Here is a 23,355-nt window from a genome sequence, read left to right as displayed (position 1 = left end):
AAATTCTTAGCAGGCTTGGAATCTTTGAAACACTGCGAAGCAACTGTATACGGAAACTAGTAATTTAGATAAATTCTGTGTGGTGTCGATTAGGTATTTATTTTTTTTTAAATTTCATAACGCTGATCGAATTTTGAAAATTTCAATCGCAGAAAAGAATATAACGCACGTGAAAAATGTAGAAAAAATATAAAAAATATCTTTAGGGAATAAATCAATGTATTAAAATCCGGAATGACATGCAAGCATGAGAAGGAAACTATGCTTAACAGTAAAACATGATAACGGCATTCAAAGTCAATTGTTACGACCGCGCACGGAGTGGCAGAAGGAAAATGGATGAGAGGATATATATATTTTTTTCCATTTCTACCGTTACTCTTTCTCTTTCTTCCTTCTCTGTATCCAGTACCTTCACCGCTTCTCCCACCCTCCTACGGAATCCCTTCGTGCCGTCTCAGGTCGACTCGAACTCGTAAATACGTACCCGATTTGTTTTGCTCTTGCATGCCATAAAATTCTTCATTCCCATTCACCGCGGCAATATCTATATCCTATATTTTCTAATTTCTCCAGAACCTGAGATAATCAATTATATTAAGTGCTCGTACTGGTATTCTTCAATTGACTGTGATACAACGACAAAAAAATAAGGAAAAAGTAGATATTTATTTCCTACGTATTTCAAGCTCTGGCGAATGGCATTTATACCGATCGAACAACCAATCAATGGAAAACCCGGTGCCAGGCAATAATAAACGTAACGTTAGTTAGCAGAATGTTCCAATTCCATCGGTAACGTGGAAACGTAACTGCGTCAGAATTCGACGTAAGTTACGTAACGTTTCGCAAACAGTATCTCAGACGCGGCATTTGTTATCCATTCTTCGTATCGTATCGGTATTCCAACCCTGCAGGGGGCAATACGTGCTTGCGATAATTATTAGATAATCAATTAACTTGCCGGTGACTCGCGCTGTGGAAAACGTGAAAAACATCATGGGGTCTTATATGCTCGATCTGGAACATCGTTGACTACGTATATACTGAATGATGATCCTGCAAAAGAATTTCCACTGAGCATCGTTGCGTCATGGATAAATCAATGGATCGGTACTAGTGTGTGTTAGAAAGCCGCGTGGGCAGGAACTGCACTTTCTCGAAGAATTCTCACCCAGACGTTATTTCCTGGTGCGTTCCATAAACGTGTGATGATGACCTGAAACAATTGATTTCACTATACATAAGACACGGTTATTCAAAAATATAGTCAATCAATTGATTGAATATTGCAACTTTTCAATAATATTTTTCATTTCTGTCAAAATTACAAAATGTAAAAATTTTCGGATTTCGTAGCTTTAATTATCTCGAAAACAGCTGTCAATTTTATACTCGATAACCAGACTCATTCAGAACTTATAGCTGTTTCAAGTTTATCATGCTTTCTTATGGAAAATAGGCACATTGTTGGATATATGAACGATAAAGAAGTATGTATGGTAACATTTTGAAAAAGAATCAATGCGTAGAATATAAATTATAGAAATGTTCGCAAAAAATTTCAGAACGATCGTCTAACTTGTATTTGATATTCTGCGGGTTTCTAACTGCTAAGACGTGGCAGCGTTGCACTGCATGCCACGTGGCGCGATATTTGATTTTTGCTATCGCGGAAAATTCGTAGATTATTTTTAGGAGGCAGGTTATTTAAAAACCGCAGTTACAAATTATTATAAATAATATTTTTATTCTGACACTAAATTCTCGTTGTAACGATATTTATGGTATGTCGACATTTCGTGCACTGGTATTGCCTAAAACTTTCGATTCAATGTAAACATCACGATGGGCGAAGAATAGCTGCGTGCAACAGTAGTACGCACGACTACCATCGCTATAGAAAATAAATTCACACAATACGGTGTTGCCACGTGGTATGGTCTCTGATTACCACAATTTTTAAATAATTTTCAAACATTTAGCGAAATTTTGTCATATTTAAAAAAAATTGTTTTCGTACCCCGACTATTATCAATCATCCCGAAAAATCGCGAGGTCCCTGAAATCGGTATAACATTTGCGAAATTTCAATTTTTAACGAATAAGATGATAAAAGAATCTTCGCCCAAAAGTTTTTCGTTTACAGTCATAAATATCGATAATTATTCAAAATTATTTATTAAAAAAAAAACCAAAGAATACTTTATAGAGTAATAAAATCTTCACCTTCATTCTATGCTTACAAATTTTTTCAACATTTACAAACTTGTTACGATCAAAATTTCTCTATAATTTTGCTGGGATTGTATACGCAAAATTAACTGACGTCATAGAAAAAAATATGAATGATTATGATAATCATTCATTATTTTCAGTGTTAATTACCCAATAAATGTAGTTACGTCACAACGCGATGATTCTGACGTTAAAGAATGAATAAGCAAGATTTCGAGAAATCGAGTATCGTATAGGATAAGAAAAAATAAGTAAACACTAAGTTGACCTTGTGACCCCATATACTAGCGCCGTTACATTGGGTAATATGACGTTCTCATAATTTTCCCATATGTCCCCGCAATGGTCCTCTCGCGCTTGCGCAAGACTTTATCGATGGTAGATTCGAAAAAAAGTGAAAAGAGACACTAATCAGCCGGCCACGACATTATACCAAGAAATCCATCACCCAAGCCTGAGAACTTTGTCAATTAGAGGTAACAATTAGCCGTTATATCAGCAGATTGGCAGTGGCTCGATGTAGGTAGAGTCAAGTGATAGGTAATAAGTAATAACAGTCCATTGACCGGTAACTTGTCTGCCACATAAGTGTCTGACATACCTGACACCGTAGATGTTAATCCAGTATTACACGTGAGATAAGATACAAAATAATCCAAAACCGTAACCGATCGCCTGTACCGATAAAAAAATCGTTACTTGCAATAAACAAAAAATTTCGTAAACCCTAAACAAGTATATCCGATATAAAAAAAGTATAAAATCCAGTACCAAGAATAATTCTCTAGAATGGCATATACCGATCGGTTTACGTTCCGGTAAATAAAAACCGATCTCTGTAGGTATCGGCATCGAGTTAAAACTGGGCATTGCGTGTGGCTTGAGCCTAAGAGATCAACCAGGCACGTATCGCGCAATATCGATGATTTTTACGTCGATTCCTCGTTACCGGTAAGCCGATAAAAATCGGCTAGAATGTTGTCCACGTTTTACTACAGAGTCGGAGTGGCGCACCTACCTACTTTCCACAGTATTCACCGTCTTACCGTTCCATCCCGTTTTCTCATCTCGTTTCATCTCGTTTTCTCCGGTCGCGAACGTCCGCCAAGAAGGATTCCAACGGTCAGTCAGAAGAGACGAAGGTGGATGCTGGACAACCACCCGTAGAAAAAGCTGGCTGCATCATTCTGGATGCTGCATCGGAGGCTGGATCAGACACGGATGCGGATCTTCTCATCTGGATGTATGATACATTATACGTGAGTTACGTGATAGGCTTGTGGTATACGTAAAGCGAAATCGATAAATTGTAATAATTATATTTTTATTCATATAAAACGAGCGCGTAAAATTTATAGCAATCATTTAATTAAAAGGGGTCTCATACGAGTTCCTATGTATCGCACATAACCTAGAAGAGGTATAAATTGTTTCTTGCGGAACCGCCCGTAATTTTCGGGACGGTCGCGGAAATAATGATGATCTTTATCCCTAATGAAATTAGTCTTTCTCGAAGCGCTGGAATAGACATCGTACCGTGAAATTACTATAATAGCAGCAGAGAGGTTATACTATAACAATTCCCGTAGTGCCGCCATCAAGAACCAATGCGTATAGGGAGCAAGCAAGCGTTCCTCTCCGCGCAGTCTACTTAAAGAAGAAGAGCGCCTAAATATAGTTTGCTTTTTTGCCGGAATTTAAAATTACGGTCGTAAAGATCCTGATGGCGGGATGGACGGGGAAGGGGGGGGGGAGGAAGAGCGGGAAATTAGGCGGGGATTCGAACCCCGGAGGGATTGTCCCTACTGCCATCTTTTCGAAAGGTCCTGCTTCGGGTTACCTAACCTCTAGGACAAACTTAAGTCCATAGGTACATAGTCCTAGGTACGTTCCAGAAAAGTCATCCCGAGGAAAATCATGTGAAGTAAATGCATATAATATATATTACCCGTAAATGATTTATATAGGCATACAATATTCTGAAAATTTTTGGGTCTTACTTTTTCTTGTATCTGGGTCTTATTCGTGCTATAGGTTCTCAAGTTATGATTATACGTGTCTAACGCCAGGATTTGCCATGCAGTAGGATTGTAGGACCTATGGTCCCCATGGGCTCGTTCTCCTGGAAACAATTCTTGCCTCGGGGCATCATTTACATCATAAGCAATCATAATGATCGAATTTTCGGCGAACGATGATGATCCAATGAGTGGAACGAGGGGAGCCAATTCAGAAGTGGGTACCCACTTATATACCAGCTACGGACTACGCGCGAGCTTCCTAGCCCGCTCCTCCTACTTCATTCTTTACTCGCAGGTCTCGCTCTCTTTCTCTTTTACTCCTGGCTATATAACATTGCCCGCTCTACTTTTCTCTTCGATTCCCCTTCACTACCTTTTGCCACCCTTATAGCTCGGGGCTACCTGCACGCTTATACCAACTGCCACTTTTTTCCTACCCCTAGTCTCTCTTCATAAAGCGAGTGCCGATCGTTCCAAATGTATTATGGGATCCCATAACTGATTGTGACATTTTTATAAGACTCATACGTAACATTAATGGCAACGTACATTGTCTATGGCATACTATATTGTACACTGTATGCACAAAAAGTTTTAACTGTACTCATCAAACGTATAGGTCCCGTCCGTATCATCGTGTACAAATTCAAAGTCAAGCGCAAGAAACTTTAAGTGGGATATAAGGTTTAAGGGGAGGAATGATGGAAGGTTGAAAGGAAACGTAAAATAAAGGAGGAAATAATACGAAAAGGGATTCCAGTCTGCTAGTATTTTCCAGAGGGGTTTGTTAAAGACGACCAGTTCTGTTTTGGGCTTTGGCAACACGCTCTTGGTATATACGCGTAGCCCATCAGTATGCGGACCACGGCCCGTGCCGACCCGCTCCCCCGCCCCCCTCACTCACTCTCTCTCTCTCTGTTTTTCTCTTCTCTAGTTCCTTCCAACCTGTTTCTCTCTCTCTCTCTCTCTCGCATCCCCCTGACAGATTCTCCTCCTCGTTCTCTTTTACTCTCACCATTCTCTCTTCCGCTCTCTCTGAACCCTTCTCCTCTCCTCTCCTCACCTCTAAACACGAACCGAAACGTAGGCTGTTTCGGAGAGAGTGTTTCCACCGTAATGCCGAAACAGTATTGATTGCAGCCTGTCTAGCTTAGCTCTGCTGCCGCTATACGTACGTTTAAACCGCCCATTTTCAAAGGTAATCCAGCTACAGCAGCGCACCCGTCTCCACTTGAAATCTTTGTGTTTCGATTACATTCGATGCTGCGCACATAGCCGAAATGCCGATATAGAGATCGGTGTAAAAAAAAGGACGATCGAATATAAAAGAGACAGAATATAGTCAGATAGAAGAGTCCAAAGGTAAATCCACGACCTCGGGCCAATCGGTTCATCGGTTCGAATTCAAATTGCTCTGCGCTATCTCGCGGGTATATCTATAACCTAGCTATTCCTTCTCGAATCGGACAATCGGTATACATACATATCAATTGTAGATATTTGCGATTCATTTGAACAACCGGCAAGACGGACTACGGATTTTGTCACGATAAAACTTACCGGTTCGACCGGTCACTACTTCCGGCATATACTCTGGACAGGACGGTTCGCACGTCATTTGCTCTAAGATCATGGCGCTTCTTGGAGTAGTCCGAAAGTGCACTAAAGGGTCTTGATATTACCTAACAATGAGAACCCTTACTCTCCTAATATTCTGCAAACTACAGGAATCTAATTTCAATTCAGCTTTATAGGGTTAACCACTTTCGTCTTAGGTTAATCTGATTGGTCCATCGTATAGCTTGACATATAATTAAACAAGTAATCAGGGACCTTTAAGTCTGGTCGGTATTGATAAATATTTTCCAACGTCCTTTGTTATCTGTGCAACATATGTATCTTGTACGTACAATGTTTTCCTATGTTAATATTTTTTTTCAGCTGCCAACCTTAGAAAAAGTTTCCCGTTTCCCGTTAACCATTACAACGTGTACACCCGTTATCCGAGATTTTATCAGATACCGTGATCACTGGCTGTGACTATTATTACGATTGCGATAGTCTAGTCACTGGCCGTAACCAGCGTTCAGATAGATTACTGCAGCGACCACTGGCTAATTAACTTATTCCAACTGTAGTTTAGTTCAACCCCATAAATTGCCAAAAGGGATGAAACTGTCTCGTTATACCAAAGCGTTCGAAACTTTAAAACATACCTAAGTGATACTGCCCAGGTAGTGATAATACCGCCAACCCTTATTTTTTTATATCTAACCCCATACCCCCTGCAGTCAGCCCCAACCCCGTACTAGCAGCTAATGAATGATCAGCTGTCCCAGAGATGGAAAAAAAATTGTACACCGTAAAATTTCTATATAAAGAGTAAAAGTGAAGTGCATGGGAAAACGGGAAATTCTCGGTGACATAATGAGGCAGATCGATTGCTGGATATATTACCATAAGAATGGCGAACACCCCCGGAGTGGCAACTATGCCTAACACAATTGTTAGATGGTAGGAATTCACGAGAAAACGGGAAAAACGCGTAGGGGTGACTTACGGTTTACTCCCGACTGACTACTACCCCATGACTTTCCTGGTACGTACGACGTATATATATATATATATATATATATATATATATATATATATATATACACACATATGTATAGTTGCGTTCTTCCTATGGCACGAGGGTTGGTCACACCAACGGGCTTATTAGCCAGCAATGTGATCTATTTGCCCTGTACTCGCATAAAGAACCTACGATATTGTGCTACTATGTTACCAAAGAAGGGCATTATTGCCCAACGGGGACCTTGAGTTAGACCACTTTAGATATATAGGGTACATGTATGTACAACCATACATATAGAACGTATGCTCTACGATTATAGTTATGTCTCGCCCTTAGCTCCCTTATGCCCCTATGGGAGTTGCTTACTAATATCACGGTAATTTTTCCTCCATTCCTGATATTGCTTTATTATTTTATACACACACTCTATATGTATACATAGCGCATAGGTACCCGTTGCTATGGCATATGAGAACCACTCTTAACGTGGGTGCATAGGATCTACATATTACAGGCTACAAACTTCATATATGTATATTTTGAGAATTTTTATGGACGATATATTTTTTGTACTTTGTACACGGGTTTCATATTTAGTGTATGTAGTATATCGATATAGCATTGTATTTTGTATACAATCACCAATCTACGTAGTGGTACCAACTCCTCGGGGACAATTTCGATGACGAAGACAAGTGTTCCCGTATACGTAGCTTGAGACAAGACATTCCTGGATGTACGGGTTGTTTCAAAATAAGCAAAGTATTTTTTTTTCGTAGGTCTCTGTGAAGCGCTATACTATTTTTTTTTAATTTTAAAGAATTTTAGAAATCGACCGTCAACCTTTTACGTGGATAATGTCGAAAAAAAAGTTTTTAAAAATTGGTAGTGTATGGGGTTATATTTAGAATGATGATTTTTAGGCGATTGACAATACGTAGTGAAAGAGACATACTTTGAGACAACCTGTAGTTATAGGTGCGAATACCTGTGACAGGCTGGTGCTATGGCCTCCATCCATGGTACTCGGTTCCATTGTCGGTTTTGGTGTTGCTCGACTCGGTAGCAGGCATTGTTTAGCATCCCGCACTCCGCACTCTGTTTCCAAGTCTGACTCATGCAATCGGCTTCCGTCGAGGCGAATCGAATCGCGCCATCGTCGTCCGCTCATTTTGGTTTTGGTGCCTCGCGCATGTCAGACAGAATAATAATGACGTTGAGCAGCGAGTTAGGTATTAGCTGTTTTTCCCAATTCCTTTGTCTGCCACGTAAGGCAGGCAATCGAATTATAGTAATACTCTTGACAGATTTTCTCGTGTTGACACTGAAAATACGGTATGGATTGAGAAGATACAAAAAAAAATTTTTTATTTACGAAATATAATTTTGAAAATACTATCAGAGTTGACCCAGCACGTTCAATGTAAAAATGGACCATGATTACGTTATTGAAAATTTAACAGTTCTTAGATGCTTCTTCGACTGCTTTATACACGAAGGTCTTGCTACGTAAAATATACGTTACCCGTGTACCTGTAACGGTGGTTTCTGTTCCCTGGTGACCGATACGCGGCTGGCGAAAACGCTTTTGGAAAATCCATAGCGCTAAGGAATATACAGGATTCTCGTGTATAGGACACGGGACACAATGGCATGTTTCTATAGGTGGGCAAGGGTAGCTAGGCGTACCAGTGCTGTGTTACACGGCCGGGATAAAGAGGAGAAGTGCCGGGTAGGAGCTTGCGGCGGTCCTTGCCCCGAGTACGTGCTCCGAGTGTCAAAGCTTTCCAGGATGAGAGACCGGGCGACCGAGCGTAAGAACGTCAGGATGGGACACCCAAGGTCCTTGCCGATCGATAGACACACTTAACTGAAATACCGTAGTTTTCTTATGAGAAACCTTAGGGAAAAATGCTTTAAAGATTTTGCGCGTAATGTATCTAGATGAGAAAATCACATATGGCAACACGAGTAGACAAAAGACGAGCAGACTGTGCAGGGGGTAGTAAAAAAAATCTAAAACAAAGTTAAAGGCCCCAAAAAATGATGAATAACAGGATAACGTATGGATCCTTGAAGAACCCGAGATGAAAATCTGCTGGTAGGATGTGGCCAGATTACCACCCCTGCTAGGTATGTATATACGACTATAGGGTGGGTCTCCGCTGCGTAGGTTGGAGGTGTCGAAAGATCCGTATCTGGTGGTCCCCATACGAAGCGTCGGGGCGCTCTTAGAAGCGTGAAATGAAATTTGACAGATCAGAGCGACGCTTTTCCCCAACGCGACACCTCGAGGACTTCAAAATGGCGTAGCCATCCAAGTCTGTATTGGGTATAGAGAAAGCAAGTACTCGTCCCAGTCTAGGACTTCACCACGTGCCCCACGGGCATCCAGAGAGACCCCGCATCGCCCCCCCGCCTTTACACCCTCGCAGCATCCCATGGTCGTCATGCAGCCCCATTTTATACAATTCTCTTTCATCTGTAACCTCTCCCGCCCGTTACAATCCCTCGGGGGCTTTACTACAGTTGCCATTCCTGCTGCCTTCGCAGCGCTCCACGGTACTGACGTACCGATCTGGATGTTGCTGTTGCTCCCGTTCAAACCGGCCTCCTTAGTTCCAACCCGACACCTTTTTACAAACACATCACACGCCCTTATGCCTGGATAGTGCTCACCCTCTCTACAAGGCCCCCCACTCGTCTACCCCTTACAACAGGCCCCGGTATTATGTAGTGGGTGCTACATTTGCCTAAGCACATCAAATGCTCAGGGCCACTTGCCTCTCGGTTCGCTAGGTACCTACTCTGCTTGCAATGCGTTATAGAGTGCAAGGTCCTGCCAGGGGACCCAGGAATGGCCCCAGGACATTTACATTCGGACATCTCTCAAGGATCGCTATATGATTTTGATTCAGGTTCTAAAAAGTATTGGTACCACTGGTATCGCAGGATACGTAGTAAATGGTTGGTACAAATTTTTCATTTTCTTTTTTTTTTTCACGAGGGTAAATCTCGTGCCGTTAGGAATGCTTGAAAACGATTTTTTTCCTTTCTTTGATTCTTTCTCTTTATCAGACTTTTTTATCTGTCGTCAATGTGTCAGCCAAGGGTACGTCATCCTCATCCCCTAAATGCAACCATCCGACGATATTCGATCGAGCGACAGCTGTCCCCGCATCGAAAACCAAATTATATGCTCAAAGGATCGGTGATCTCTATTTAGATTCTTATCCGCAGGCGTGACGCAAACCCTGGCTGAACCCCGAGGATGAGGTTTGGCCGACACCTATTCTCGTGACCCTGATGGGCTTGACGACACCGCCGTATACTGTGTATACATATACATGGGATCCATCGAAAACAAGATACGTGCGAACGCAATGGAGATTGGGGTCCCTGTTTTCTTGCTCTTTCGCACGATAACACTTGATGGTATCTCTTGTATGTTTTCTTGAACTCTCGGGGCACGTATATGGTTTGTAAATTGTTGGATTTCCTCTTATACATTCTTCTCTTATTTACTATCCCTGCTTATTAGTTTTCTATCCTACTTTCTTCAGATCCACTGCTTTTCGTCTTTTCCTCGCGGTTTCTTGGCACGCGCTTACCACGTATAGACTATATTAACTGTTTTGTCCTTTTTTTTTACCGTCGTATCGTTGCCCGTATGTTCACCAGTTTTTTTATATTCGCTTTTTCTCCAATCCTTTTTCTTTTCCAAGCTCGAGAAAAGTCTTGGCGTCCAGGGGATGAGTTTCGTGGCAAAGGGGGTCGCAGAGGGTTCATAATTCACCGATCTCTCCGTTACTGCTGTAACGCTCGGAAAGCCCTCTGACCTCTCTTCGAGAAAAGCTACCCTCGCACCTCAGACTGATCCACCCCCTCCGTAACCTCCAATACTGGTAACCCAACCCCTGAACCCTCCTAGGAGTATTTTAAGTGGCGAAACGAACGGAGAACGAAACGCTGAAACATAAAATTGAAAAGTTTGACGTGCTCTGCTTTATGGGAGTTTTAAAACGTAGTAAAGTCGCGCGTTATTCCTTCCGCGGGTCGTTATATTTTTCTTCTTGGTTCACGGGCTTAGCTACTGGCGCGAGAAAGAGGGAGAGAGCACGAGTGTAAAAGAGGAAGGTAGAGAAAGGGCGAGAGGAAGACACTGGGATGAAGAGAGGTTTTTGTTTTTTACTCGTTGCCAGGGTGTTTGTCGCTCGACCTGAGCTACCGGCTTCTGGACTTTACGAGTCTTACTCTTCTCTTCTTCTTTTCTCCTTTTTCTTCGCTATTCCTCATACAATCTTAGTACCTATAGTCTCCTGGCTATCTTGGGTTGCTCGCTGCACAGTCAGGTCCTTTAAGGCGTATTAGGATTAGACGCGGGCTCCCAGGACTGGTTACACGATAATAAAAGCACGGTCAATTAATTTATTTATGAAAAACAAGTGCTTATTAAGTGAAAGAGAATGTTTAGGTAAAGGTCTGAGGAATAGGACGGGAATTGAAAACGTAAATAATAAGAAGTGTAATTAGACAGGGAATATTAATTTGCTGGGTTTTCTACTAAGACATGCCGGGCATTCCAATGTGGTAAGAAAGGTGCATTCCTTTACAACCACCCTTATAGAGGATCGGTTAATTATCCCAACATTTTTCCCTTCCGTCCCTTCGTTATAGTGACTCGACCCGCGAAGTCGAGCAGCCCCCGAGTGCCTAAGGGGTTAGCGATGAAGTTCGGTTCAGTAATGAAGCGCACCCCCTGGCTAAACAAGTCGTCGACTCTGCTTCGGATATATTTTATTGCGCGGCTGGTCTGGTTTATTATCGCCACGGTGGCATCGCCTACCCTTTGGCGCATTTCTGTCTAGATCAACCCTTCCTCACGCCCCCAGACTACGTCTCCCGCTCTTGTGCCGCCGCGCCGATTTCAACCCTCAGGACGGCTACAGTGGCGCTCAACGAGCCATATCTTCAGGCACGAGTTCACGCGGAAACAAAAGGGTTGTCTCTAGTTGACGTTATAAATAGACCCCAATTTCTTTGTCCACGCCCACCCTTAGGTAACGTAGTAGAGTTAACTACCCCCTTAAGCGTCACGTCGCAAGATGGATTTTTTTTACGAAAATCCACAAAAAATTTACTTTCTAAAAAAAATTGGACGCATTTTCAGCGTTTAAAAGTAATTTAATTTTTTTCAAATTTTTCTTGAATAAATCAAGGCTAGTCGTTAATTAATTTAATTTCTAATTATTTTATTACGTCTTAATTCTCGGACAATATTTGAGAACCCTTGCCTTTTAACGCGATGGGCTTAAAACTATAATGCGCCCTAATCCAGCAATATCTCATGCTGTCTTGCGGGATTCATCGCTCACGCACAGCCGTCCCTATTTAGTGGATCATATAAATTATACCATTCTCATCGGCATATCAACCCCTTGCCAAATATCCCCTATTATCAAAGTGACCATGACACGTTACATATAAATATATGTCACCACATGAAAAAATAGCCCTACATATTTTCTATATAAAAAAAATTACTCTCGTCCGATCTTGTCATTTTGTATTTCTACACAGGGGGTTGCCACTACTGTCTTATACGACAGTGCGCAAGGGCTTGTGCATCGGCATCTGTTCACGAAGGAATTACGAGATAACTTTGTCTCCCAAGATAACCGTGTTCCATCCTGTAGGAGACTGGGTAGGTACTGCACGGCCAAGCAGAGGAGTGTGTATGATGGGTGAGGCTCTAAGGGTTGAGTTTCCATTGGGGTGGTTCTTGCGATATAAGCTCTACCCTCTCTCTCTCTCTCTCTCTCTCTCTCTCTCTCTCTCTCTCTCTCTCTCTAACACACACTCTTGGCACACCTACCCTTCCTGGACCACCTACTCTCTACCGATCTCTCATAGCTACCACCACCAACCATCCCTCGCGACATCTCATCCTCATCTACCCCTACAAGACATACAGCATACCCACTATCACCCACAGATAGTGGTTCAGTCTCAGTGCTATGGGGTGTCGCGGGGCTCATACATATTCAGCGGATGCATCACCCGACCTCGAGGCCTTCCCACGGGTCATCTATTGACCCATCTTTTAATACACGCTTATCCGTCACTGGATGCCAATAGTTTCACTGGCTGCACGTAAACTCAAATTACAGACCAGTTTTCGAGTCCGACCGATGTTTAGGTGTTTTATCAAAACCGAAAGTGCCCATTTGAATTTACCGCTTATAAACTTCGTACTACGTCACACTTTTGTTTACGCTGATTACCCCCGTGCATCTTTGCAGACGACAAATTAGACATGAAATTAGACCGAGTTTTGGGAGTTTTTTTTTTTACAAAATTTGAAGCGTCGAACATTTTTTTTTGAAATCCCTCATTTTAAAGGTTCGCTAATCGAGGACAGAGTGCGTAAGTGGCTGAAGGTATAATTTTATTAAAAAACAGGATACTAGAGATTTACTAATGAAGAATTAAGTGGTGGTCTTAACTCCGGGAACATAACGATCAAACGTGGCCTATCCGGTTGTGATGTTTTTCATTTAATTAATCTTCTCATCTGATATGTATCTGTGTATCTGTATATATGTGCAAACCATATGCGATAAACCAATGGCGGAGATAATGCTCAAAGCAAATCTTAAGAAAAGGTGTCATTACAGAACTATTTCGGTATCCAGGCTTATTATAATTAGACTAGCCTAGCTGGTCTAGCCGGCAACAGCAACATGGCGCCATTTACATAATAATCTCAGCCGGGGCGAACGACACGAAATTGATATAAATATGCCGACGACTATACGAGAACAGACAGACAGACGGCAGACCGTACGAGGCCGGTGTCCAGCCGATGGTGGCCATAATACTTTTGCTCCTGCATAACTTAGCATAAATAATAAACAATATTGTGAACACGTGCCGACGTAAGCGCGTGCGTCATTAACATCTTGATAACCACTCTTATGAACTGTCGTCTATGCGATAAAAATTTTGCCAATTTCAAACCTGAAGGAAAGTTATTAATTTTACACCTTATCCGAATCATTAATTTATTACCACCTGACCTCCGACCTCGCTTGCTATAATCTATCGACTTTACACGATCCCGTGTACGGATATTTTAATCGTTCAATTTTTACGAGTCACGAAATTCTTATCTTCGAGGCATTCCTGCTAAGTGAGTCGATAACAGCGAATTCATCCCGGTGATAATGACTAATGAGAGGATCGAAATCCGTAGTAGCTACTGGCTGCACTGGGTGTCTCATTCGCGTGTAACCAAATAGCGATGCTAATCTTGTCGCGGTACGTGGATACGTGGAACGGAACGGGGCCTGCGTGTCTCGCACCCATCCAGTTCCAGTTCCAGTTCCAGTCGGAGGTGAGTACCATAGGTACCAACAGAATACTCGCCACCCAGTCCGTTCTCCCACTACCGAATACCCCTTTATCGCGAATTAAGATGTTGTCGGGGTGTGGTGCGCCCTGCGAATCACTAATGCCAATTCACCCGAAGTGTACCCTGAAGGTACGTTCACACGAAAAGCTTTCTCCAAAAAAATTTGTATAACGTATCCATGAAAGTTTGGACGAAATAAAAGATACCCTGGAAAGTTAATAAATTACATGGGCATACGAATTTTACGTCTTTTTAAAGTTGGCAAGATTCGAACGAAATCCGCGTCCGACCACCGATACATATATCTACTGTACGTACTGGATCTTTTCTTTATTCAAATATTCCTATGGCTACCCGTTACCACTTCGCAGTATCGTAATGTGATATCATAAATAAAGCAATCCACGGCCATTTTCGTATACAGTAAACATTCAATAAACTCTTGAGATCCGTTTAAGGGAATGCATCTTCGTAGCACGTCGACGAACTGCGAGGCTGTTTCGAAGCTGGTTGCAACGGGCGACGAAAGCTATACACCCTGGAGAAGGTTCGGAGAGCTTAACTGCAGTTACTTACCCAGTAAGAGATGCTGCAGCCAAGTTTCTCTCCCTAGCTCTCCGACGTACCTACGTGTGTGCATGTCAGTCCGTAACTTAGGATAATGGCTCTACGGCTCGTTTCTGCATATCGGTTATCGTTCCCGGCCGCAGTCATACATACATATCTACATTCTCACCAGTCCCATCTTCAACGAGTGAACCGATTTCTCGGCCGGATGGACCATCGCCGCCGTTACGTACTCCGAATGCCTACTACTATGTTACACAAATCTTTCGAACGCATTAAGTATATATAATACTGCTGGTATATAAGTATATAGACAGGTATCCTATATATACGTCTCTTTTTTTTCCTCTCCTCATCCGCTCTCCGAAGATGCCCCGAAGGTTCTACGGAGTCCGGTCGGCAATCAAGGACCCGTCGCGAATATAACGCTTGCCTCGTTCAAAAAGCCCGCGGCGAACTTAACAAACGGGTTTATCAATGCATATTGGAAACAAGTTGGTGGTTTAAAAATTGTTAGGGTTTTTTTGCAAAAGGTATACCACGACCCGAGTCCATATATCTGTACGTGTGTTATGCAGGTAGTGTCGGTGGACATGCCGGTACCTTTTCTATCTCTTTCTTTATTCTATGCTGGTCGACGGGGCTAGTAGTCCTTTACTCGTCGCGCCGCTGCTAGCTGCGACTATGGATACTTTACTCGCACCTCTCATCCCTCGGGACATCGCCGTTGAAATATGCCGCGCGTTGTGAGTTAGTTTAATATGCAAATGGCGAAGATAACGGAGCGATCCGTGAAGAGTCGAGGAACGTTAAGTCGTGATTCCGGTAGCCGTGTCTCCTCCTGCACGCTTCTTTCCTCAACCCTCCCTTCTTGTACTACCATGCCTATACTACTTTCTGGACACTGCTGGATGCGCGGAGGTGGAAGAGCGCAAGGAGCAGCCTCCTCTGCTCCCGGTGAGTGAATTGAGAGATAAGAAGGCCCACGCTTAGCCCCCCATGGACGGACAGGGACGCAACTGCTTGAGTTATAGAATTTTGGAAATAAAAATTATGACATCGGATCAATGGAAATTTATTTTTTTAAATGACCTGTTCTATTTATTAAAATATTTTGTATATATCGAAAATGTTAAAAATTAATGTCAAATGTATAGGAATATTAAGAAAAAAATTTTACTCTCCATTCCAAGAAAACGAGAGATCTCTAATAACTTTTTATCTCGTTTACCTGAAAATTCGGAAATTATATTGGGAACTCACTGCCTTCTCGATCTCCGCTAACCTATGTACATCCCTGAAAGGTTAATCCCTTAATGGTCCACCGAAGATGCGAGCGTGTCGTGCGGAGGTGTATCTCTCCTTCATCCTGAGAAGGTCTCCAGCATCCGCTGGTTGTGGTCCAGGCCAAGCGTGATCAATGCTTTGGAGGTGGTGAGATGGTAAGAGAAGAAGGTTGTCCCATGGTGAGAAAGAAGCATAAGCGTCGTGGTTTGGTTTGGATGCCTTCCGTACTACGTAGGTATGTGGGAGAATGTACGGCTTGGGTTGTGTATATATATAGATACACATGTGCAAAGATGGGAATGGTAAGGAAGAGGTGAATAGAGGGTTGGTAGGTAAGGTAGGTAAGCGCTTCATTAGGCCGCGAGAGCTCCCTAATTACACACGGCCTCATTAGCGGCTTCCATTCCTCTCTTGCTCTTCTCCTTCCAGCTCAAGTTCTACGTTGTTACCTACCCTATGAAATCTCTCGTCCTCTCGCCTGTTGTCGCTCACTCTTTTCGCGTGAGACAGAGAGAGAGAGAGAGAGACAGAGAGAGCCGCGGAACCACAACACTGCGTTCACCACCGCAGATACGAACTAACAGACCATGTTCCTTGGTACCAGGTATGAAAACATCAGACAGATAATTTGGAATAAATGACTGATAAGAGGCAATCATAAAAATAAAATTAATTATATAACAGAAATTAGACGAATATCGGAAAATTATATAAAAATATTTTTAGTAAAATTATAATCATGTTTTTTTTTTATTATACTAGCTAAGGGTTGAGGGTTGAGTTCGTGAAGATATTTAAAAGGTCAAAAGTCATTAGTAACCAAAAGTTCTAAATCGGCCAAGTGTATAGCGTGACTCTGGTGTGAGACTAAGGGGTGGGTTTTAGCAAGCGAGAAACAAGGAGGGGTAAAGATGAAAGTTGTAGGGTAAGGGTTGGAACCGAACCCAGCAAAGCAATTCGTATTAATTAACCCTCTCAACACCCAACACCTTCATCTAAATATTAAGCACGGCAAATACGGTTAGGCCGTGGCTTCTATACTGACTATGTATATACGGTGTGAGTGTGCATACGTCTAACCTAACCTAACACGTGTGCAATTGCCATAGTTACTAGGAATAGTGGCAGTATCTCTAGGGTCCCTAGTATCCACAAAGCCAATACCAACCCGTAACAGGCTCCTCTCATTATTTATGCATTTAAAACGCCCACCCCAACTGTGCAACCCTTTCGACGAAATACCATCATCTCTCCCCCTGGACGATCCAATAGTGAATGGACCACCAGTACTCTGACCCTTTCGCGCCATCTGAAAGGGGGGAGTCATCCCTTACGCGAGCTAGCCACCGAGACACCCTCCCTGTCGACTCGAATGCCTATCAACGATTTTAAATATCTCTTAATGTCTCGTTACGGGACGCATTTAGTTCCTCCATAAATGTCAAAGGGCTACCCGGACTTTTAGGAAGAAAGGATTATTTCAGATTCTTCTCCTTCTTCTTGAGACACCCAATTACGCCTAAGCTACTTAATTACTTCGAGGAGTGCGATTAACCACGTGGTTCAGGATTTCAAGGACTGCGTATACTATATGTACATAATATATATATAGTAATTCCTTGCCCGTGTATTTTATTCCTTTGGAAGATTTCCAAGATAAGCATCCCTGGTATCGTTCTCATCTTTATCAATATTTCTGTTATGTAACTGCTGAGGATCTTTGATCTATACCTATGGTTGTACACCTGGTCCCATCCAAGCTGGTTAGTACGTTTCCGCCTGATCGATGTCCATCGTTGCATTGGTTTGTTCGGGAGTCATCGGTCGGGGTTGAATGCAGTTGGGAGGTTCGCGGCGCATCGCCGGAAACGGTCCATCACGTGACCACGTGACCACGTGACGGTCCGGCCTTTGTTCCGCGCGATCATTAGTCTGTCAATATGCCCAAACGACGCTCGCCCTATACGCTCTGTACGTATCTACCTGCACAATGCCCCCATTGTCTTCCTTGCGCGTATTATACACCCCCATTATACACGTAGGCGCGTGCATGCGTGCCAGAATCACGACTGGTTACTCCCGGCAGACCCAAGGCGCTTGCGCGAGATGAAATCCCACCCCTAACGTCAGATTTCATTTCGAGAAAATTTGTGAAAATAATAAAAAAACGTCGAAGAGATCGATAGTAAATCATCGTCAACATCGACGGGTGATCTATAGGGACAATTTTCTTCGGATCCTCCGAACCAGTGGGGAGGCTGGGTCATTACCTATAGGAAGATGCTGAAATCCGTATCGTCGGGTACCCGTAAATCTCATTCAAGTTCATTGGGTAATCCAACGGTGTTAATGTCCCAGGGTATCCTGGCTCTTGCGTCGTCGACGTAGGATCTTCCCATGATCCAAAGGGAAAGAGCTTCCTGGAACCCTTCGCCTTTCAACCCCTCCCCTGATCTACGTCGACGACAGTGGATGCTGTAGCAACAGCTCACCCCTGTAACTATACTGACGGCATTGAGGAAGCAACGAGCACGAGAGAAGCTCAGCTGAGTGTGTGCTAAATCCAGATATATGATGCGCGCTCGTGACATGCAAATCTGCCCCAAAGCCTGTCGCCATTACGTTTTCAAATCTTTAAAGTGTATTTAGACAGTGACGTTTCAGCCCCTCTGTAAAAGAGATCATACGTGCATATCGTATCGACCTCGTCTCATCAATATCATTCGTTTGACTATAATCAATACGCAGTTGTACAATGAAGTATGTATATACCCCTTTCACAAATAACGTTACTTCTCATTAAGATAAATTAACAAAAGAATTATTCTAACGTTTCAATGGAAATATAACAGTACTCGAGTCTACACACAGAAAAGTTGTTACTAGAGCAAAGATTAGAATTTGGACAAGAATGAATTCCAGTAGCAATGACGATTCTGTGAATATTTGCCATTGTGCTTGTGTCTCCAGTTTAGTTTGTTAGTCTCACGACAATTGTTGTCATTGTCACAAAAATTTGTTTCTTGTCCAAATACTAATCACTGCTCTGGTAATCCCAAATATACATTATTCTTACCACAGGACATTTTGTCTACGAGTGTTGTGATGTAAATAGCATGCATATTTTGCGTCTGAAAAAAGTATACATAATTCATTCTTTTTGACAGAATATACATACTTTTTTGTACAACTGTACACGGATAGTAGCATTAAGAGATTACATCAATAACACAAGAAATTAGTGTCAGTGATTCTCATTGATAGTTAAAAAAAAATTCATAAATTTTCACTCTATTCGAGTATAACGGAAATTAACTTTCGCTCGGTTGGTACAACTGCTCGCATGTCTCCCGAAGATGTGTTCCTCGTTCTTTCTCAAGCCGAATTGCAAACTCGAGTGACACTCATTGTTCGTATGTCCGTAGGATGCGAGTACATGCCAACGTCTGATCCGTCCAGTGGTTCTCAACGACGAGGGAAAAATTGACGAGTAAACAGAAGTAAAGTTTTAAGGGTTAAAAGATGATAACACAGCGAAGATCGATGATCACTGATCTTGTATACTCGGTAGACGATTGATGGGAGCCACGAAGGAGACGAGTTTTTGCCAGACAAAGCGGCATCGAGGTTTATTTCGTTTGGGCTTCGATTCGAGCGTCGCGATGCCTGTGGGTGGTGATGGTGACGGCGACGCTGATGACAATGGGGTAGGCGTAGTGGTGATGCCCCTGTGTGGCCCAGCCATACTTCCTATATATATCTATACATTGCGTTTACATTTTATAGCAGGGCCAATTAATGGCCAGCAAAAACCACCCGAATTCGAGGGTGGTCGACACTACCCGTTCCTATTGCTCTCCTTCTCTCTTCCGCGCATGCGCAACCTCATCGTTTACTCTCTTACTTTCTCCTACCGTAACCGCCATTTGTAAAGCCTCGTCAAATCGAATAGACTCCATTTCGTATTTCATTATTCCCTACACCATCGTCAACCTTGTTTCACGTACTGGGAGGGTGACCGAGATTTTACAGTGCAATTACATGTATACAGTCGATGATACGTAAATTTCGATTGACCATTATTTTAGAAAAATATAAAAATCTACAGTCTCTGATACAAAATAAGCTATCATGTTTCCCTTTCTGTCTATATCTTCAACAAGGAGTTAATGTCTCCTTGTCCAAAGGGACAAAGAGGATTCTTGGTATTTCATTTCTTTCAACCTCCGCACGCATCCTCCACGTATTTCCTACGTATATACGAACACTAAACTAAGAACGTGGTGCGTGTAAGCATCTCCGTGACTTCAAACTTGTAAGAGACTCGTCACGTCTTTCTAGGCTCCTTTCTCTTCATCTCCTTCATCAGGGACGGGTACGACTCTGGATACCTGGCTTCCGGTCCCTTCGACCATTCACGTCATTCCATACCGACTACGTCGAGTTATTTCAGTCATCCCGTATATAGATAGTCATCACTGATGAAAAAAAAAAATTTCTCTAATAAAATAAAAGACGTTTGATCCACAATGGTACGAAGGCCAATGTACACTGTACAATGATACCGATAATAAGCGTCCAGTATGGCAACCATTTTGGAGTTACTTCAGGCAGTAATAATAAATACAAAAATGACCAGTCGTATTGCGGAGTAAACTGATTCGTAAGCGTGGAAGCTACTGAACAATGGGAGCACGAGAGGAGGAGGTGGTGAAGGAGGAGGGTCTGGTTCTACTGGCGCTGGAGGTTGGTACCTGAGAACCCAGCGGCCATACAATGGATACCAAGTTGGCGGTCTGACCTATGACCCAGCTCAAGCGCACAACACCGCTTATAGCATATATTTCGCATTCGCATTCGTCCGCTCGTCCATTCGATTGTGTGCTAATGTCTTGTGATATGCTACCGAGGGCGGCCTCACCAAAAACGACGTCCCCGCCATTTTCCTCGAACCCAGTGCAACCTCATGATTCTCACCACATGGCTCTAGCTCATATGTCAATGAGGTAGAATTTTTTCATTGGATAGCTTATACCAGTGAGTTATACCTATCGCTTCGTATTACGTCATTTATTATTTTATCAAATCTAATGAATTCGATCGACTATCGATTGTTAGTAAATTTAAATTATTGTCAGGTATGGGCTATGTTCGATGTAACCAGTGGCTTATCACTATGAGACTATCAGGAGACACTCACCTAACGGGATACGTTTCCTGTGGCCTTGCACCCGAATTTCAAACTTTCCCTGCTCCGCTGCCAGGAGGGTTGGGTCGAAGGTCAGTGTCTGCATAAAACCATGAGACTCCAGTTCGAGGCTGCAGGCTACAGGGTACGTAGAGACTACAGGGCTACACTATGGCTGTTACTACAGCCTGTCGGAGACTAGAGACGCGTTTGCTATGCGGGCTGCGCTGTGCTGGACTACGTGCTTTGCCTTACGAGTCACGACTCAAATTCAACTCAAACTCTGCTTTCTGCATGCGATTCCGCTTTCCCTTCGCGTTCGCCTCTTGTACTCGCTGCGATTCTACAGGGTGTCTCGAAAACGACCTTGACTCCGTTTTACCGTGTCAGGGACCTCGTCGACTTTTGCCCTTTTACAGAAACTTCATGTCATTCCTTCAAGAGGGATTCTCTTACGCTCACTGTTTACGATTCAGAGACTATTTTTACGACGCATGATTGAAATCGTTCGTATTTACTTTGTTCCACCAAAAATATAGATCCCAAAATACGCCATTCATAGCGATCAGTACTACCGTAATTTTCGTTAAATTAATTATTGTGCTATGAAAAATTTTTTTTAGTAATATTATTATTCAAAGTTTTCACAATCTTTAATAAAGTTCATACCTATCCACTTTTCTGTATATTTACGCATATACCGTTAGGTATCCCTGTATAATAATATCAAAGGGTGGAATCATTGTTTAACACGAGTCCCTAACCTACGTTTCCCTTGGCGGTAGTTTCGAATCAGCTGACTAGCAAAACTGACCTAATTATTATGCATTTATTCGCGCGTATTCAAATGCGCCGGGCGGCGAAGCTTCTCTCCCTCTCTTCTTCCTCTCTTCGCTCTTTCTCTCCCTCTTTTTCACTTTTCAACCATCTCTCTCTCTCTCTCTCTTTCACTCTCTCCGCCTTCTGGTCCTTCTGTAAACCGCATACTATCATAGCCACGTAGAATTCACACACAACAGACTACAGGCGTTACTATACTACGTCGAGTAGGTAAGAGACACACACTGGTTCAGTAATCAGACTGCAGAATGGACTACTGGAGTCTGTAGCAGCCAGTAGACAGTTAACACAGCGTCTAGTCGTTTTCTATAGCTACTACCATGTCTGATCTATTGCGACAACGTTCCACTTGCTAATTCTTATTTTTCTTTTACTTGTTTTTCACCTTATCAAAGCTTATCAATCGTAACGCGATACGAAATCGCTGATTAATTTTACATAGGTAATACAATGTCTCATTTCGTTAATTAAATGTCTATTGGAAATATTATAGGTTTGATTGTCAGGGTCGAGACACCCATCGAACTCCAATCCGTGTAATTAGATGATACAACAGACGCGGACTAATACTGCTTATGTATAAACGAATGCATTGTCACTGCAATTGGACGTATAACACGTTCAAGGATATCCTGGATTTAATTGCAAGGCTAAAGTGATTGGTACGGAACGTTATTCTTTTGCTACGGTTACCTGCACGCTATTTCTTCAATACGGTGACACTCTCAAGCAACTTGATCTAATCTGTCTTGGAGATAAAAAATGCTTACAGAATAGATCGAGCATACAAAGTATCATGGTAATTATAGGAATTATAATAATTACGTACATAGTAGTTTTGATGAATTGAGTAGTATTCACAATGAAAGTATAGTAGCAGGCGAATATGGAAAAATAGAAAAATTTACATGACTTTTTGGAAAATCCGTTGATGCTTTTCCATAACAAGCTGTACGTACAAAATGCCTAGTTTGTGTCACAGGGTGTAAGCGTCCGTCCATCCGTCTGTCTGCCGGTAGGTCGATGGTTTGGTTTTGTCCGTGGCGAGTATCGGGGTTTGGGAGGGCGTCTCGGCGCCATGCTGATTTGCATGCGCCGCCATGACGGCCGCCACCGCTCCGCCGTTGGAATAGGGGTTGCGAAGAGAGGAGGCTGGAGGGTTGGAGGGTGAGCATCGATCGCTTCCTCTCTACTCCACTCCTCTCCTCTTCGGCCCCTCCCC

General features: G+C 42.7%; 1 protein-coding gene and 1 long non-coding RNA gene across 4 annotated transcripts in view; one reads left to right on the top strand and one right to left on the bottom strand.

The window, feature by feature from the left end:
* Positions 1-23,355, top strand: part of LOC107266170 (protein downstream neighbor of son homolog) — a 127,649-nt gene that overhangs the window by 2,905 nt on the left and 101,389 nt on the right. The window lies entirely within an intron of this gene.
* Positions 784-21,417, bottom strand: LOC112494106. The gene is made up of 4 exons (XR_003059236.1): positions 21,306-21,417; positions 7,826-8,161; positions 3,285-3,475; positions 784-1,219 (listed from the first exon to the last, which is right to left on the bottom strand). It is a non-coding gene; the product is annotated as an uncharacterized LOC112494106 (long non-coding RNA).

This window comes from Cephus cinctus, unplaced genomic scaffold (assembly GCF_000341935.2).
Source record: "Cephus cinctus unplaced genomic scaffold, Ccin1 Ccin1_scaffold0299, whole genome shotgun sequence".
NCBI classification, from domain to species: domain Eukaryota; kingdom Metazoa; phylum Arthropoda; class Insecta; order Hymenoptera; family Cephidae; genus Cephus; species Cephus cinctus.
Note: the sequence above shows the minus strand (reverse complement) of the source record. Positions and strands in the feature narration are given on the sequence as shown.